Raw genomic sequence first — 19,793 nt, 5'->3', positions numbered from 1 at the left:
ACCATAGGAACAGATTAGGTATACAGCATACAGGAGCAAAAGAGAACATCATCCATTTCTTTGACAAAGATAATAATCCCAGCTATGGGAAAATTCACAATTCAATAAAAGCTGCTGGGAAAATTGGCACAGACATGCAAACTTGTGGCATGGGACAGATGTGGTGCTCCAGTGATGGATAAAACATCCAAATGCAGGGGCCAGACTCTCAGGTGGACAGGTACTTTGAACGCAAGTTGTCCTTCATCAGTACTGGAGGTCTTAAGGCAAGCCCGGATCCATCAGTGGTAGAGCCTGTCTCTCTGCAGATCTGTTCTGCTTTCTGCTGGAGAGGGTTTTTTAAAGGTATTTTTGGTGATTGGTGATAGGAGGCCACAGAGTACCGAATTGAATGGCAGGAGCAGAATGAGATCCCAGAATAGTACAGAGGTGGTTTGGGAGAATTCCTTCCATGAAATCCAATTTATATAATAAGAATTGAAATAAAGCAACATCTATCTGTAGTCCATTCTATTCCTATTAAGTTTTCTCTGGAGGTCTTTTATATCTAAGTTTTCTAAGTCATCTAAGTTTTATTATTCTCCTAGACTTCTTCCTTATTTATTTAATGGTTGTATTTGTCTAGGTCACACAGGAAAACTTGAGGTCCCCTGCCATTATAGTTTTATTGTCTATTTCTTCCTGTAATGCATTTAACTTTTCCTTTAAAAATTTGAATCCTATGCCCTTGTGCACATATCTCTTTTCTGACACCATTGACTGTGGTTCCCCTAAACAAGAATTAGCCTGCATGACAATTTACCCTTTCAGTGAGGCCTAATTTTACTCTGCATTTTTTCTGACATCATCATTGCTTCCACTATGTTTTAGCTATCATATGAGATATAACAGTTTCTGCTTCAGCCCTCTATTTTAACTCTGGTTCTCTCTTTCTTTCCAATATGTTTCTTTTCAAAATACAAAAAAAGAAAAAACAAACATAGTCTGGAAGTCTGGTTTCTAATTCATTTTACTGCCCACTTGCATTTAGGAGTGAGTTCCTCCTATTAACACAAGTCATGATATATTTGCTTCTGTTTTTCCTTCTCTCTCTCTTTTTATCCTATTACCTCACTAGTTTCTATTTTGCACATAACCATGCTATTCTTTTATGTGCCCAACATTTATCACCACTTTTTCCTTTTCATCTCACGTTCTCCTACTTACCTTTAGGGTTAAAATATTTTTTGACCTACTGAATAAGTACATATAAATACAGATATAGATATTTCCCCTCTTTGAACCGATTTAGATATGAGGAAGGTTCAAGGATTGGTCACTCCCCTCATCATCATTTTCCACTCCAAGCCAAAAGCTCTTCCTTGAATGCTTATTTTATGAGATCATTTCCTCCATTATTTCTCTCCCTTCTACCATCTGCCAGGGCATTGTTATTTCTCACCTATCTATTTTACATCATCCTCATCCAGATGGTTCACTTCCAAAACCTTTTTCTAGGTTGAGTACTTCTACCTGCCTAGTAAAGATAAAACTCATAGGAAATATGGTTATCACCTTCCCTTTTAGAAGAGTACACAGGGTATCAGTAATGAGTAACTTGAGAGGTCTCTATCATATTTACCTTTGAATGTTGCTTTTGAGTCTTCAATGTGAGACTCACATTTTCTCCTCAGCTCTTGTCTTTTCATCAGGAATGCTTCAGCGGCCTCTATTGCATTCAATGTCCGATTTTTTTCTTGCTGTGCTTCCCCAGAGAGGAAGCCTGCAGTAAGTGGAATGTTCCCAGAACGAGTGTCTCCTGCCATAAAGATCTTGTCCGCTGAGTGATGTCCGTCTAGATGTGTTTCCATAGAGAGCAATCCCGAAGTAAGTGGTGTAAGACAGAAACTGGAAAGCCTCTCTGGGCAAAGGAACCGACCTTTATCAAGGGAAACAAGGGTAAGTGTCAGACCATGCTGGACAGACCATAGAGCTCTCCTTTGTTTCTCTCAAAGGTTGGTTTTATTGTACAGAAGTCCTTCCCAGTCTCTCTCTTACACCAGAATGTTGCCAGAGAGAGTGTCTTCTACCACCATTGTCTTTTCCTCTGAGTTCTGAGAGTAGAGTAGGTGCGTATCCCCGAGAGGGTAGTAGTTGAAAGGTTCTCATAGTATTTGACTTCACCCATAAGCATTTCATCTACAGAGTATTCTGACATTAAATGTGCTTCCCCAGAGAGTAAGCCCATAGGAAGTGAAAGTTTCTCAGAAAGATTATCTCCTCCATCCACAAGTGTCTTTTCCTCAGAATCTTCAGAGAGTAGAAGTAGTTCAAAGACAGAAGAAGCTTCAGAAAGAGAAGCGTTTTCACAAAGATTATCTAGGACCACAAGTCTTTTCCTCTGAATATTCAGAGATTAGAAGTAGTTCTGACAGAAGCAGCTCTAGAAGGAGAAGTGTTTTCAGAAAGATTATCCCCCACCACAAGTCTTTTCCTCTGAATATTCAGAGATTAGAAGTAGTTCAAAAACAGAAGAAGCTCCAGAAAGAGAAGTGCTTTCAGAAAGATTATCTCACACTGCAAGTCTTTTCCTCTGAATATTCAGAGATTAGAAATAGTTCTGACAGAAGAAGCTCCAGGAGGTGAAGTGTTTTCAGAAATATTATCAGGTATCACAGGCATTTTTTCCTCCAAATGTCTAGAGATTATATGTGCTTCAAAAGAGAGCAATCCTCCAGGAATAGGAATGTTCTCAAAAAGATTATCTCCACCACAAGTGTCTTTTCCTCTGAATGTTCAGAGATTAGAGTTGCTTCCCCACAGGGGGTCGTAATTGGAATGTTCTCAGAAACATTGATGCCCTCCACAAGTGTTTTTTGTTATGTGTGTTCAAAAATCAGGAGTGCTTCAAGAGAGAATGAACCTCCAGGAATAGGCATGTTCCCAAAAAGATCATCTCCTACCACAAATATCTTTTCCTCTCTGGACTATATAGTTGTGTTCATTTTTTTCATTCCTAAAAGACAAAATACCATTTGTCACATGGCATGACTCTCAGGAAGCAGAAGGAGAGGGAGGGAAACATGGCATACTGTGATGAAAGAAACAGAAAACAGCATTGCATATTTTTACATCAGGTGAAAAATCTAAAGGGTATTGATGAAAAAGTGGGGAGGAAGAACAAAAAGGATTTTTCTTGCAGCCTGATTCCTTCCAGCTCTGCAGCTTCAGCATCTGGGCTTGGCTTGAGACCTCCAGCACTATGAGGGGAGCCTTTGGCTGGCTCTGCCCACTCAGCCTCATGTCTGGCACCTGTTTGTGTGTCTCCTGTCCATCCATGCTCAGGTGCCATATGTCTTTCCTCAGTCCACATGTTGCTTGTCCTCTCCTTTGTTGGGCGGTGGCTGGCTCCGCCTGCCTGGACCTGATCCTTCTCTTGCTTCTCAGTACCCAGAGTCCGTGTGTCCTTGAATCATCTCCCGGCCCCCTCCCTTCCCAGTCTCATGACTCCCTTCCTGTCTCCTTTTCTCCCTTGAAGCTGAGTCTGGGGGTAAATTCACTTTACTCTAAAATTGCTCGACTAAAGGTTTACCCAACAGTCCACTTATAGAAAGAGAGAATTATGTATAGTTGGTATAAAAAAATAGATGGCAATTCTTAACATGCAACAAGAAAATTGGATTTACACACATATCTAGGTTATACTGTAACACATTTAATATGTATGGCATTGCCTGTCATCTAGGGGAGGGAGTAAAGGAAGGGAGGGGAAAATTTGGAAAAATGAACACAAGGGATAATGTTATTTAAAAAAAGTTATTCATGCATATGTACTTAAAAATTTTATAATTATAAATTTTTAAAAGACATATAAAAAAATAGATGGCATAAGTCAAAAGCAGTTTGGCAGAATTTTGATAGAAGATCAATACCTCATACCACATAGTAAATTAAACTGTAACAGAATACATGGTTTAGCTTTGATAAATGAAAGAATAAACTGTACCTATAAAAATTATGAATAATTGTAATCACTAATAATTACTTTAGCTTAAACCTCCACCTCATTAATGTATTCATTCACTCAGCTATGGATTTACTCCTCCAATGTGCCAGGCACATACAAAGACAGATGGGCTAAGTAACAAACAACAAGCCCATGTACATCATAGTAGTAGGTTCTGGAGATGCAAACAGTATTAAAGACACAGTCCCTAACAAGACAAGCTTAGGTTCTAATAAGACAGAAAATGTATAAATGTACATGAACAATAAATAAAAATGCAAAATGCAAGGCAGTCTGGGAGCAAGGCTTATAGCAGTTTTCATTGTTACATTATATGGATGATATTTTGGGATGTGCACCTGAGGAACAAATGTTAGAAGCATATCTACAAAAGACCATGCAAACACTAAATTACTACAAACTGCATATAGTTACAGAAAAAATTCAAAGGCATGCTCTTTTTCAATATTTAGGATATCCTAAGACACTCACAGTACAAAAGCTTTCTTTAAGAACAGAGAAGTTGGACAGCTTAAATGATTTCCAAAAATTAATAAGAGATATCCAATGGATACGTCCAGTGTTAGGCTTAACTACCAATCAACTGCAACCTCTATATGACATTTTAAGGGGAGACAGTGCTTTAAATTCACCCCTCCAGCTTACAAAAGAAGCACAAGAGGCTTTGAGAGAAGTTGAACTGGCTTTATCCAATGGGGTTGAAAAAGTCACTCAAAAACCTTTGGAAATATCAGTTTTTGCTACAAAAGAGGCACCCACAGCAATCCTTCATCAAGGAAACAGTGTGATCGAGTGGGTGAACCTCCCAGCACAACCAGAACAAAGCCTTACTCCTTACCCAGTGCTTGTGGCTAGAATTTTATTAAAAGCCATTAAGAGAGTACTACAATTATCTCAAATAAGTCCTGAAAAAAATATGCACATTCTATACTAATGCACAAATTAATGTATGCTGTGAGACCATCCCAGAATGGCAAATTTTATTGGCCACAGCTCCAAATTTTGCACATGGGTCTCCATTAAAGATAACCTGGCTACTACATAAATGGTGATGGATTTTTGAAGAAAACGTTTCTAAGGTTCCTCTTAAAGGACCAACAATCTTTACAGACGCCTCCAAAGAAAATATTTGTGCTGTATACTCTCATGATTTAACCATAAAGAGAGCAGTCAGGACTCCTTTTCAATCCACTCAACAGAATGAATTATTTGCTATCATGCTAGCTGTTACTTATTACCCAGGAGACGTAAATATAATTACTGATTCAGCCTATTCAGTAGGTGTAGTACAAAGAATTGCCACAGCCCAAATAAAATTTGCACACTCTAATATTTATCAGCTCGTTAAGGAACTTCAAGAGCAAGTGAGAAAGCATCCAGGCAAGATTTATATCTTGCATGCCCACTCACATAGTGGACTTTCAGCTCCTATTTCGGATGGAAATTCAAAGGCAGACAGCCTTTTAACTATGTTAGCCAGTACTCCTTTATTTCAGAAAGCACAAGAATCTCATTCTAAATCTCATCAGGCTGCTCGAGCTTTACATTTACAATTTGGAATAACAAGAGAGGAAGCCAGGAGCATAGTAAAAAACTGTACAGCTTGCCTTCCTTTCCATGCTCCTACACTCCCTCCAGGAAAGAATCCTCGTGGTTTGATACCCAATGAAATCTGGCAAATGGATGTGACCCATTATAAATCTTTTGGTCGTCTATCTTTTATCCATGTAGTGGTAGACACCTTTTCAGGATTCACTTTTGCAATGCCAGCAGCAAAAGAGACAGCCCGAGTGGACACTGAATTCCTTATACAAGCTTTTGCAATTATGGGTATGGCACAAGAAATAAAAACGGATAATGGACCTGCATATAGTTCTAAACATTTTACGCACTTCTGTGCCCAGTATAAGATTTTACATACCACTGGCATACCTTTTAATCCACAAGGGCAGGCAATAGTAGAGAGAAGAAACAGAGACATTAAGACACTCCTCCAAAAACAAAAGAAAGGGGGGAGCCACAGGTAACCCTAGAGAACTTCTAAACTTAGTTCTCTATACCATTAATTTTCTAATTTTTGACAAAGATGCACTGGCTCCGGCAGACAGGTTTTATAACCCATCAGAAGGGCAGTGTCCAGTGTGAGCATCTCCACTGTCCTGAGATAATCGCCAGGTGATGTGGAGAAACCCAGAAAGTGGTGAATGGAAGGGACCAGATTGGTTAACTGGCTGGGGGAGAGGGTTTGCTTGTATTTCTTCAGATGGAGAAGGAATCAGATGGGTGCCAACGAGTCGTATTAGCCTTGTCCATCAGAGAGAGACAGAAAAAGAGAAAAACCTCAAAACAAAGGAGAAGATCTGAGACCTGACACTGAAAGAGCATGGCTAATAAGAATGTTACAGAATTTTAAAACCAGCAGGAATCATTGGATTTCCTAACACAAGATGAGACTAATGGCCAATGGACTTACAGACATTTACAAATTCTCAATTTGTGATTATTTGATCATGTTATTTGTTACCTACTTCTAGCATGTATTATGTTACTATGTGTCTATGTAATTTATGTAATTATGTGTAATACCTCCCATATTGATGGATTTATGTTTCAAGGTCATGACGACCCTATGTTCTAAATCAAAAGAAAAGGGGGAGATGTTAGGTTCTTACTAAGTGCTAAGTTGGTACTTGACAATTCTCTAGTTCACACCTTTGGTTCCGACTTTAAGGGGAGTTTACCCTTTGAACTACTGAGGAGAAGTTTACATATGAAAAGAAATTTACACAACCTTTAAAAGGAGCAAGATCATTGGTTGAAGTAATTTTCCCACAAGTCCTTGAGTTCTCACATGCCCATTCTCTGGGAGGATAAAAGAAGACAACATTGAGAAAGGACTCTACTCTGGGATTGAGTTGAGACAGCAGATCTCCTCCCAGAGAGCCATCAGCAGTTTCTGAAGACAACAGAACATAATAAGACAGAAAATGTGTAAATGTACATGAGAATAAACACAAATGCAAAATGCAAGGCAGTCTGGGAGCAAGGCTTACAGCAGCTTTTCAATCAAGAAAGGGTTCATGACATAGTTGGGGCTTGAACTGTGTCTTAATTACAAAGGATAGAGGGCCAGGTTCAAAACCAGGAAGGCTCAAATCTTGCTTTAGACCCACGTCAGCGGCATGACCACGGTCACACCATCTGACCTCTTAGCACCTCAGACTACTCTAAGAGCAGGGACGCCTTCACATGGGGAGTCACTCTTACTGAAGGGGCAGACAGAGCAAAGAATGCTTGACTTGGAAGCTCTAACTTGTCCTTGCCCAAGGCCACATGCTCACAAAGTGCCTGAGGCTGCCTGTGAACAGAGGTCTTCCTGACTCCCCGCCCAGTGCTCTAACCCCTGAACCCCCCTCTGGAAGCCCCAGAAAACTGCTGGGAAGCCATGGTTGAGGAGGATGCCATGCAGCCAGGGAAGGAGAAAGAAAGAGCTCATTGCCAGGGCTCTGAAGTTCTGCAGGGTCTCAGTCCATTTTGAATTCACCACCTGCCCTGAGGAAAAACTCCAGTTGTTCTGTCTGAGACAGGACCGTCCCTAGTCTTAGTGTGTGGTGGCTGCAAGGGAATGTGAGCAGGCCCTGCAATTCCACAGAGAATGCAAACTACCTTTAATGGAAAGAGGAAGAACAGTTCCAAGGAACCCCGAGTCACACTTGCTCTTGATCCCCAGTCATTCTGGCTTTTAACCTTTTGTGTCCCCCTCCTAGCAAATAGCTTACCTGGCCCGACGCATATGTGGGGATCTGTCCGTCTCCCCTTTAACAGTCTGGGGTGGTCTCGTGTGTAAGTTTTCTTATACAACACAATTTGCCCCAGGAATCCTGAGAAACTGAGCTATACATTCCATGCTGGTGAGGGCTGCTTCTTTCTGGGGAGTCCAGCGCCTTCCCATGGGGGTGGACTACAATTTGTGCCATTCCTTGGCTGCTCTGTGTCCTTCCAAGATGGTTTCCTCTCAAATATAGACAGAAGAGACCCAGGAAACCCTCTCAGCATTGAGATTAATGAGCCCAATCTGGCACTAACACGGGGGAGAGTCTTAAAGACTTGGTAAGGATCACACAAATTGTAGGTATGGGAGGCAGGATTTGAACTCAGTTGTTTCTGATTCTCACCAGTGGATACAGAGCAGCAGGTTGGCTTATGAAGCTGTAAGGTATCATTTCAGGGTCCCTGAAAGCTATGAGGCTTTAAACTCACCTTCCCTGACTCCAACAAGTCAAATCTCCCTCCCCCTCCCCTTCCCCCTCCCCCTCCCCTTCCCACAACCCCTGCTCCACTCCCTCTCCTTCTCCTTCTCCCTCTCCACCCCTCTCTCTCCCTCTCACAAGCGAGCACACACACACACAGAAACACACATAAACACACACACACACACACACACACACACACACACACACACACACACACACACTCCTGGCTTACCTTTAATGTTCATTGCAACCAGATTTTACCTCCATTCACAGGAATAAAATTCAATCACTCGACAAATGTTGAGCATCTGTGGTGTTTCATCTTTGATGTTGGGTTTTTATAACAGCACTTTTTGTGACATCTGTGACCTGGAACAAAGTAGATGTTTTCAAGTGGGAATGGCCAGAGAAGGCACGGAAATGAATGTTGTGGGACATTACTATATTGTTATAAGGAATGGAGAGTGTTGTGGGACATTACTATATTGTTATAAGGAATGGAGTGTGTTGAATACAGAGAAGCAGGGAAACATCTTTGTGAAATGATGCAAAGTGACCTAGGCAAAGCCAAGAAAACAAAAATTAAAAAAAAAATAAATACACACACACACACACACACATACCTGTAATTAAAATAAATTTAAAAGGAAAGAATGACAAAGCAAAACTGGCAATGACCTGTAAGAAAATGCAAAAGACTGAAAAGGATACATGAGAAGACACCATCACCTGTCCTCTTTCTGGAGGTGAGAGAGCCACAGGTGTTGCACACGTGCATACCTTTTCCCAAATGTGTGAAACAGCTGAGCTCACTTTTCTTCTCCTCCCTAAAACAAAAAATGGGATTTGTTGCCTGGCATGGCCCTCATGGGGAGAGGGCCGAATCCATGGGATACCCTGGTGATGAGGGAAACACTAAACATCAATAACTATTTTTGTGAAAGAGCTCAGTATCTGCAGGACATAATGAATGGAGGGAAGGAGGAAAGGAAGGGTTTAGGATTACTGCTTATCAGGGACAGATCTCAAACTTTACTAAAAATCAGAGACTTTGAATCCAAATGTTTGGTCTTGTCTGCTTTTCCTTGATGCAATTTTCGGTTGCTTGGCAAAGCTATTGGAAGGGTTTGCCATTTCCTTCTGCAGTTCATTTGCCAAAGGAGCAAGTGAGGTAAACAGGGTTAAGTGACTTGCTGAGGGTACCACAGTTAGCAAGTAGCTAAGACCAGATTTCACCTCAGGAAGATGACTCCCTCTGACCTCATGCCCTGTAGAATTCCTAGGCACCCAGGAAATAATAGGAATTTCTTGAAGACGGCCACACTGCTCTTTGGGTAAGATCATGTGTGCGACCTACATCAGTAAATAAAATAAAATATCAGTGTATAAGAAATGCAAAGCGAACAGGAGGTGGGACCGAGGAGGACACACTATTGCATTTTTAATAACGGGATAAGGAAAAAGCAGTTTGCCAGAAATGTGATACCTCCTGAACACCTCACGCCAACTGCCACCTTAAATTACAAACGGGTATATGAATCCTATGTAAAAGGGGAATCTACGGCAAATTAGAGGAGCAAAGAGGAAGTTCCTGTTCACTTCTATGGATCGGGAAAGAGATTAGGAGAGAACAAGGAACAGAGAAAATCACAGACACTGACAGGTTCATTCTGCTTCTATAAAGTTGCCCAAAGTCCTAATGCAGAGAAAAGAGGAAGCAAAACACTTACCTGAGGAAAAGGACGTTTGTAGCAAAAATCTCTGCGGGGGGCTGCATATGCAAGATGGAGAAGAAACGCATTCCCACTTGCAGGATCAAGAATCCTTCTCCCCTAGGTCAAAGGGGAAGGGGAGAATATGTTCAGAGGAAGAAATCCAGGCTCTCACAGGCTTCTGACAAGAGGCTCCCAAAGCCCTCACCCAGGACAAGGCCGCATTGAAGCAATTCCCTTCTTTCAGCCGATAAATCGTTTAAATGGAAAGGCTGAGGGACCTCTTTGTTCCACGGCAAGCGCCACGGAAACCTCCCTCTCATCACAAGCCAGTCGGACCCAGCACAAAACAATGAATGCGGCCTGGAAGTAAAAGGCCCCCTACAAAAGAGAAAATACGGGGCGGGGGAGGGGAAGAGCGCTTCCACTTTCTCCTCCCTTTCCCGGGGCTCTGGGAGGAGACCGGCCCCACCGCGGTGACGTCATAGGACCGCCCCTTCCCGCCCCCTCCTTCTGGGAAGTCTCCTGGGTCTGGAGATGAGGCTGTGCTGGGACCGCATCCCAAGAACGGGAAATTCTTCCCGAAATGTCAAGCGTCTTTATGCCAAACTGAGAGAGAAGCCCTTTTAAGAGAAAAGATGTTAAAGGCGAATATTCTATAAAGGGAGAGATCCTGAGGAATAACATCACCCCTCCCTCTTTTTCTGAGGACGCCATATTTTAGCTTGGATTTTAGCACGTTAAGCTCTGCCTGCGGCCGCAAACCTTTCCGTGCCCTTTGATCCCCGAGGTCAGACAGGACAAAAGGATGGAGAGGAAAGCCCCGATCCCCCGGGTTGTCCGAGTTCCGAGCCTCCGGCCAGGCCTGGGCCTGCAGGGACTGGGAACAAGAGGTGGAAGCGCCCATCGGAGACCGGAGAGAGGGAGGGTCCCCAGAGGGGGCTCGCGGCCGGCCTCCGCCGCCCCCCCTCCCCCCACCCGCAGCCTCCCAGACTGAGCCCGGAGCGGGCCAGAGGCACCCGGCAGGTGCAGGCACACGGGGGCACGCTCCCGCCCCCCCCCACCTCCCCTCAGGGACACAGACGCGGCCACGCCCAGGATCTCAGCCACATTCACGCCCCCCCCCCCCCCAGACAAAGGTGCGGATGCTCCCGGGCCTTGTAGCCGCCCTCCCCCACACCTACCGGGCAGGAAGGAAAGCCGGGCGGGGAGGAGGGGGCTTCAGGGAAGGGCTGGGATGGGAGAGGACAAAGGGAGGGGCTGCGGCGGGAGCAGGGAGGGGCCCCCCTCACTCACTGCGGCTTAGGCGCTCAGGACCCTCGGCTGGGTCCGTCCGGAGGACGAGGGTAAGACGGGGGACGGAGGGGTCGCTGTGAGGCGGAGAGGCAGGGCCTGAGTGAGGGGCGCACAGACCCCCCGCCGCCCCGGCCCCGGCACATCCTCACCTCCAGACAAAGGAGACTGGCATTGAACAGAGGGTGGGAAGGGGCGGCCCTGTGACGTCACCTGCGGGGGGTTAGGCTCCTCCCAGATCGGGGGGAGGGGGAGAGAGCGGGGTTCAGGAGAGGGGAGGGGGCGCTGGGACATTAGCCCGGAGCACTTGGGAGCCCCCCCCCTTGTCATTCCTCTGGGCCCTCCTCACCCAGCCCCGCTAGGGGGCGGCCGCAGTGCCTCTCCCACCAGGAGGGCCCGGCGCTGACCAGGGTCCTGGGTCCCCGGGCCGGGCTGCGGGGCTGGGAGCGGGAGGGCCGCTGAGCGCGGCTTGGGGAGGGGGGGGCGGCTTTTTTACAGAAACCGGTTGGGGGAGAACAGGAGGCGGAGGTCAAGGAGGGGGCCCGGGCTCCCCTGAAAGGAAGAGCACAAAAGCTCGGCAGCAGCTGCGAAGCCCAGGCCTTGGACGGGACTTGGATTCCTGAGAGCCCCCAGAGCAGAAGCAGAACGGGGGGGGGGGGAGCGGGAGGAGGGGACACAGGGCAGGGGGTCTGGGGGAAGGGCGGCATCGGCTCTTTTGTCCAGGCCTGAGGAGACAGGAGATCAGGACCGGTGGGAAGGGACAGAGGGCCACCCAGGTGCGCATGCGCATCTGTCCTCCTCTTTGTGCATCCTGGGCACTGAATTCTGTGTAACACAAACCTCCCAGAGCCTGGACAGGAGGAAGCCTCTTTGCGGCTCAGACTTCTCTGCCAGGTGACTTCATCCATTTCCTTCCCAAACCACCAGTCAGCTCTAGAATACTCAGTCAATAAAAATGAATAAAAATCTCCAACTAAATATCAAAATGCAAATGATGGAGGCACTGACATGTCTTACAAGTTAATTAAGTAATCAAGGACCATTTTTGGTCACAAAGGTTCAGGGACCCTCAGGACCAGAACTGCCTCTGGTGAGGTAGCGGGGACCCTGAGCAGCTGCACTATCTGCAGTCTCAGAGATCAGGGCTTCTTCCTGGGAACAGCCAGCAGCCCAGAGCAGTAAAGCAGGGACCACATGTCTTCCTCAATCAATCCCCTGCAACCATGGGCATGCAGAACTAGCTGGGAGAAGAGCAGTGTCAGAATGGCTGATGTGTTGGAGACTGCATTTCCCAAAGTGCTCCCATGTTGGAAACACAGACCAGCTTTAATATAAATATAAAGTCAAACGAATAAGCTGGGGAAATGAGCAATTAAAAATTGGGTAAAAAGTCCAGTGGGACCAAGGAAGAGCAAGACATAAACCAGTAGCAATCAGGATCTCAGATAAAACAAAAGCAAAAACTGATCTACTGCAAAGAGTTAGCAAGCAAACTACATTTTTGCTTAAAAGTATCATAAAAAAAAAAAAAAAAAAACAATGTAGTGGCCATACTAAACTAATATGCACCAAATGGCAGAGTAGTCTTTTTATTATTCCTTTTTATTGACGGAACATATGCCTGGGTAATTTTTTACAACACTATCCCTTGCACTGGCTTCTGTTCCGACTTTTCCCTTCCCTCCCTCCACCCCCTCCCCTACATGGCAGGCAGCCTTATACATGTTAAATATGTTGTAATATATGCCAGATACATTATATCTATGCAGAACTCTACAGTTCCCTTGTTGCAGGTAAAAATAACCTGGGAAGTAATGCAAGTAGTCATTTGTGGTGAAAAAGAAATCTGGAAAATGGAGGATGTTAACTGATCTAAGAAGAGTAAATGAACAGTTGGAAACTATGGGAAATCTTCAGCCTGGACTTCCATCTCCAGACAATTGCCGTTAACTCTTGTCCAGAGAAGTGATTTCCCTTCCTGCAGAGAGCCCTGTCAAGCCTGATGTAGAGCAGACACTTCTCCTCTCTCTGGAGTGCTGTCCTCTTTTATCCTCCCAGAGAATGGGCGTGGTATAATGGGCTTCTGGGAAGAACCACTTCAACCAATGAGCTTGCTCCTCTTTGAATTCCTAAGGTGTAAACTCCCTTTAAAGGCCCAAACCAAAGGTCTGAGCCAGAGAACTGTCAAGTCAACCTGAGTTCTCACCTGGTCACTGTCCAGACAACTTGAGTTGTCACCTAGTAATCCTAACAGTAGTCCACCTTCATTTCTCAGTGTTCCTTCTGTGGGTGTGGCTGATTCTGTCCATCATTGATCAATTGGAACTCACTAGGTCTTTTCTTTGTCAAAGATATCCACTTCCATCCTCATACAGTATTGTTGTTGAAGGGTATAATGGTCTCCTGGTTCTGCTCACTTCACTCAGCATCAGTTCATGTAAGTCTCTCCCAGCCTCTCTGAAATCATCCTGCTGGTCATTTCTTACAGAACAATAATATTCCATTACATTCATATACCACAGTTTATTCAGCCATTCTCCAAATGATGGGCATCCATTCAGTTTCCAAAAGGGCTGCCACAAACGTTTTTGTACATGTGGGTCCTTTTCTCTCCTTTCAGATCTCTTTGGGATATAGGCCCAGTGGAAGCACTGCTGGAATAAAGGGTTTGCCCTTTGGGCAAATTTTCAAATTGTTCTGCAGCATAGTTAGATCAGTTCACTAATCTACCAACAATGCATCAGTGTCCCAGGTTTCCCAAATCCCCTCCAACACTCCTCATTATCTTTTCCTGTCATCTTAGCCAGTCTGAGAAGCATGTAGTAGTATCTCAGGGTTGTCTTCATTTGCATTTTCTCTGATCAATAGTGAATTGGAGCACGTAAGAAAGGGAAATGGTTAGAAAACAGTAGGCAAAGAGGAGATTAACTATCCCTATTCATAGATGGTCCTATGATTTACTTAAAGCACCCCAGAGTATCAAAACAAATAAGGAAACCCCAAAACTGGGGGTGGGATTCACAACTTTAACAGGGCTGCAGTACACAAAATAAACCCATGTAAATCATCAGATTTTCTGTGTTCTACCAACAAGACCAAGCAGGAAGAGATAGAAAGAGAAGTTCCATTTAGGAGAAAAGAAAAAAAAAACCTGCGAAAAATAGAAAATATTTGGAAGGTTCCTGGACAAGTCCAACCCAGTGACTACCTCAAAACAATGAGAAAACACTCTTTTTCCAAATGAAGAGAGACCTAAAGCCCAGGAAAATGCTTAATTGCTTGTCAGTGGTCTTAGTCAAGAGAAATGACAATTCTAGCTACTGTAATTTACTTGTCCAGGGTCACAACAATTAAACTATTAAAGATTCATTTTATAGAACTAGAAAAAAAATAATAAAATCAAATTCATTAAGATCCATTTTCAAATAAGTCAAAGTTAACCAATAGGAAGTAGTCAAAGCAATGAATCCATGTTATTGATAGTCCTATGATAAAAGCTCCAGATCCCTCTTAATGAGTGAACATGAAAACAACTCTCTTCTTTCCGTCTTTAAAAGAGAGAGCCCCAGAGTCAGGTGTAATCCCATCTATCTGTTCCAAAACAAGGTAAATGGAAACACTCATTCACCACACCACGTACTTATTGCAAGCAGGGGGAAAAAATTAACTAAACATAGTATTACATGAAAGCACACTGAACAAAAGAACTGATGTGAAGGAGAAGATAGAATTCCTGGACTGTGCCCTTTCTCCCCTGTCCCAATGATGAGGTCTAGAATTGGGGTACCTAAATGAAATTAGGGTTAATTGAGGTCTAGTGGGAGGTTTGGGGTACAGGGAGTCAAGTAGAGCTCCCCTGAAACCCCTTTGCATTCCTGTAAAGGAATTTACAGACCTGAAAACCTAAATTGATAAAAGGTTTATTCTGGGGTTTGGAAAAGGCGAAAGTAGAGACGAAAGGGCACCGGAACCAGGGTTCCAGTGGACAGAGATCCTTTGGCGTGCCAGGCATAAGGCTGCCATGTTTGGAACCTCTGCAAAGAGAGGGCTCCAGTCTGGCTCTTTTATAATGGGGGGGGGGCTTTGGCTACAAGCTGAAGGGGGCTGTGGTTGCAGCCCCAGATTGGCTCCTGACTGGGTTTCAGCCAGGGTTAGAATTTGAATTGAATTCAATGGGTTTCCCCACCCAGATAACAAAGATGAAACTGTTGGTGCTTGGGGTGGAGTTCCCTCCCTGAGGCAGAGTCCAAGGAGGTTTTCTCCTTTAAGGATTTTTCAGTTTTGGGGTTTCCTCTTCACCAAGGCCAATGTAAGGATGGGAAGAAAAAAGAATGGAATCACACACTTGAAGAAAGGAAGGAGGCAGTGTCCACAAAGGCTCTCCCTGTTGCCTCCACCCCACTGAAGGACCTCCTAAAGGTGCCTTGCAAAGATAGAGATCAGGGCAGGCTGAAAACCCCGGGCAGGAGGGCGCACACACAGGTACACCCCTGTACACAAACTCCACAGTGGTGAGGGAAATTCAGGAAAAAGTTGAAGAAGGAACAGAAGAGAATATAAAGAGTGGATGCAGATTGACAGGAAGGGCAGTGGCCAGAGGAGGGGGAGACTTACCTCATAGATGTCTAGACATAGATGTCTAGACATGAAACTGCAGGAATTTCTGGGATTCCTCAGGAGAGTGGGTGTGTGTCTTGGGGGATGGAGGAATAGGGATTGGGGGCAGGCAGATCTCCAGCTGCACACAGCTCCCACCCCCTCCTCTTCTTCCTATGCTAATCTTCCTCCTCCTCCTCCATAAAAACTGTGCTTCAAGCACTAGAGAATATTCAAAAGGTCCTTTGGAAGGACGAGGAAGGACGTTGGCAAGGTCCATCATTATTACTTTGGAGAGGGCCAGGATATTTTTGATTGCAGATTCTGATGGGAAGGCCACTGGAATCCAGAAAAAAGGACAAGGAGAGTTACCCCTTTTAAGACAAGGGCTGAAGAAGAAGAGAAGGAGATGACCCAGGAGATGCCCAAAACAGCGCCATAGCAGAGAGATGACTACCCTTGCCAGACCAACTTAGTGATTGGATCCAACATACTTCCCTTCCCATCCCCTTCTATTGTATCCCATGGGCTCTATGGAGCCATTTTTGTATTGTTGCTTCTTTTGCTTTTGGCTACTTTGCTAGGATGCTTTATATGTATTCTTAAAACAATTCTTTAGAGGTGCTTAAGGAAGAGCTTCTGATTTGTCAACATGAGAACATTTGGCCTTATTAATAAAAAAGGGGGGAGATGTAAGGGTTAAAAACCTCTAGAAGTAAGGAATGCAGTTCAAGGCATGTGGCAGGACCTGAGGGATGAGAGGTTAGGAGGGGCAGGCAAGTCCTACTTGGAGGTGGGCACAGTCCCAAGAGGTGGTGTCTGATTCCAGGTACCACGCCTCACTCCTTAATGCTCTCAAGGCCTAGCATGCCTCCCTCCTTCTTCTTGGGCCAATCCCATTATGCCAGGTTCCTAGAGGACCTCCCCCTTCTCCCATATCATCAGTGGGGTAGAAATATGTGCTGTCTCAGAATAAAGTTCTCTTTCACTTCATCCCTGCCCCCTGGTGGTCTGTCCCTATAGGATCCAGGTTGATGCTGGGAGAGGGGTAAGTGTGACCTAGCCGTGCCATCGACGGACAGGCATTAAGAGTAGCTCTAAGGGGAGCTACCAGGTTAGAGTAGTCCATAGGGGTGTAACAGTTGGCAAACCTGAGCAGCTCATTAGAAGGGGGCCTGGGACAGCCCAACTTGGCTCAGATCCCATGGGGGCTGGAAGAGCCAGATATCCCCCACTGGAATTCAAATGGGTGCTTTCCACCAGGATTTGTGCATCAAAGGTCCTAGCTTCTCCAGCTGGGAGGGGTTGGGAATCAGAAAGGAATCTTAAAGGGACCAAAACCCACATCAGGTACAGCCAGGGAAAATGCTCCAACTCAAAGGAAATTGTGCATCTCCCTCTGTTGATTCCTGTATTTCCTGATTGCTCAAATGATCAGCAGGGAAATTCAATAAATTATTACTGACATGGCACAGTATAGCAAACACTAAACCAAGTTTTCTCACAATTCCCTTTTAAATTCATGGCTCAAATCAAATTCTTACCTGGTGAGACAACAAAAGATCAAGGCAGGATATTGTTCTAGCCCATGACCCCTCCCAAGGTTGGAAGAAGAGAAGCAGTAAGGACATCTCTATGTCTGAGACAGGGATGGAGGAGGAGACATTGGCAAAAGGCACCTGAGTGTTGGGAGAGGAAGAGGGGGGGGAGAAGGAGCTCTCAGGGAATGACCTCCATATGTTCAGTAAAATATGAGACAAGATTCTTAACTGAAATGGTGGGGGTGGGGTGCATGGGGTAGTAAGTTACAGAGCTCAGAGTTAGAGACTTAGAAAATCTTTGGGCTGCAGGAACAGCTTTGTCACTTTGTCACTTTTTTTTTTTTTTTTTTTTTTTTTTTTTTTTTTGCTGAGGCTGGGGTTGAGTGACTTGCCCGGGGTCACACAGCTAGGAAGTGTTAAGTGTCTGAGGGCAGATTTGAACTCAGGTCCTCCTGACTTCAGGGCTGGTGCTCTATCCACTGTGCCACCTAGCTGCCTTAGCTTTGCTACTTTGAGGGCAAATTAACTGCTGTTTTAGTAGAGAAGAAAGAGGCCTGGATCAAACCTAGATTGATGACATCAGTCCTCTCACAAATGACTCACAATTGAAATGTAAAAATTTCATGATGAATTTGGGACCTGCCCTTTACCAATTCACTGTTAAAATATTTTCAGATTGGGAAAAGGAGACAAAATGGCATTTGGGGCCATGCCGTTCACTATTCTGTTAACATAGCAAGAAAGGAAAGAATGACATTATTAATGACATTGTCTGAGAAGTGGTCTGCCGGGTCAGGTGGCTTAGGACACTTTTTGTTATTGTTTTATTTTGTTTTGCTTGTTTTTCTATGATGGTGACAGATCCCACTGTTTGTGGGGATGACAGGGGACCAGTGTGGCTCTGGATAGGTCTGGGCATGCTTGGGTCATTTGTCAGTTGTGTCCAACTCTTTATGACCCCATTTGGGCTTTTCCTAGCAAAGATCCCATAGTGCTTTGCCATTGCCTTCTCCAGTTAATTTTACTGCTGAAGAAGTGAAGCAAAGTATTAAGTGATTTGCCCAGGGTCAGACAGTTAAAAAGCGTCTGAGGCCAGATTTGAACTCCTGAAGATGATCCCTGCTGTCTCTGGGTCCATCCCTCTATCCACTGAACCCGCAGCTGCCCATGGTTGTGCTGCCTTGTCCCCAAGGGGTCGCTCTGATGCCTCGGTGAGCGTGACTAGAGTAAGTGTCTCCCAGAGAGCAAGCCTGGCAGAGCTTTCCAGGGTCTTTGGTGCTGAAGGGGCCTTATTTATCTCTGATGATCTCCTGTAACCTAAGCTGAAGTGGGAATCCTTGAGAGCTCATTTCAGCAAATGGTTAAGACTGGGATAAGGACTTCTCCCATTAAAGGCAGAGAGAGTAGGAGGGAGACAGGAATCTCAGCAACACATTCCAGTCAGGCCAGTAAGCAGCTGCTGAATGTCCCTGAGGTAAAAGTGGATCCTTTGGGAAATGGCTTTTCCTTTAATATTAAAACTTATCCCTCATTTTTCTAGACATGGAAAGATGAGGGCACACGGGTGAGATGGGAATTAAGGAGGCAGCACATTCTCATAGACACACTGCTGAATTCTGAGGCAGGAAAATGTGGGTTTATATCCTACTGTCCTAGCTGTGCACACTCCCTGGAAGTGTGACCTCAGACACCTCCCCTCACCACTCAGGGCTTCAGTTTTTTCTCTGTAAAAGGAGAAGCCCCGACTAATTGACCTTGAAAGTTGCTTCCACATCTCTGAGCCTAAGTGAGATGTAAGACAAGCCCATCACCTCCCTGGCCTACCGGCCACGCCATCAACGTCTCTGAAAATGCTCCTTGGAGGCGGGACGCAGTTACCTTTGGAACTCCTAGTGACCCCCCCTGCTCCAGCCGAGCTCCGGGGACTGGAGACCTGGATCCACGGCCACATCTCAAAAGGGGCGGACTCGGGGGGTAAAACCTCCACGGGGCCTGAGCCAGAACATCAAAGGAGCCCGAGGGGTCAAACACCCCAGACAGACAGCTGTTCAAAGACCCAAGGGAGAGCAGCAGCAGACAGCAGGTGCAGCCCCCTCATGCAAAGGGCGGCTAAGAACTGGCAGCTGTTTACTGTCTGAAGGAAGCCTTTTCTTTCCTGCCATTACACTGGTTTCTGGCCTCTTCTTATTTAAATGTTTCTCCTTCTGTAATCCCTGCACTGTCAGCAGACCTAAACGGTTCCCCCCCACACACACAACCCTCCCATCCCCCTACCATACAATGCTTTTCAATACAGTTAAATGGCTGTTGGGCTCCTCCCTCAGGGTCCGGCCCCTTGACGCTGCAGCCTCAGGTGCCCATTAGAAGCCTGGATGTGGACCCCCATGGGAAG

The 19,793-nt window shown here is 45.2% G+C and overlaps 1 protein-coding gene and 2 long non-coding RNA genes across 11 annotated transcripts in view; 1 reads left to right on the top strand and 2 right to left on the bottom strand.

Moving 5' to 3' along the window:
* The window catches only part of LOC141549155 (transcriptional regulator ATRX-like), a 796,624-nt gene that overhangs the window by 657,845 nt on the left and 118,986 nt on the right, over positions 1 to 19,793 (top strand). The gene's annotated exons all lie outside the window — the stretch shown is intronic.
* LOC141548939 (uncharacterized) overlaps positions 1,621 to 19,793 on the bottom strand; it is a 34,272-nt gene continuing 16,099 nt past the window's right edge. For all 4 annotated transcript variants that reach the window (XR_012484159.1, XR_012484157.1, XR_012484158.1 and 1 more), the window contains one exon: positions 1,621 to 2,995. This is a non-coding gene — a long non-coding RNA (uncharacterized LOC141548939). The remainder of the gene's footprint in view (positions 2,996 to 19,793) is intronic.
* On the bottom strand, positions 5,934 to 10,938 carry LOC141548940 (uncharacterized). 4 transcript variants are annotated; one of them, XR_012484163.1, is made up of 3 exons: positions 9,990 to 10,938; positions 8,492 to 9,612; positions 5,934 to 6,962 (listed from the first exon to the last, which is right to left on the bottom strand). It is a non-coding gene; the product is annotated as an uncharacterized LOC141548940 (long non-coding RNA). The 4 variants fall into 4 exon arrangements; XR_012484162.1 differs by having other exon boundaries at positions 8,492 to 10,091; positions 10,180 to 10,938; XR_012484160.1 differs by having other exon boundaries at positions 8,492 to 10,938.

The sequence above is a fragment of the Sminthopsis crassicaudata genome, chromosome X, assembly GCF_048593235.1.
Source record: "Sminthopsis crassicaudata isolate SCR6 chromosome X, ASM4859323v1, whole genome shotgun sequence".
NCBI classification, from domain to species: domain Eukaryota; kingdom Metazoa; phylum Chordata; class Mammalia; order Dasyuromorphia; family Dasyuridae; genus Sminthopsis; species Sminthopsis crassicaudata.
The sequence above is the reverse complement of the archived record's forward strand: the minus strand, read 5'-3'. Positions and strand labels throughout refer to the sequence as shown.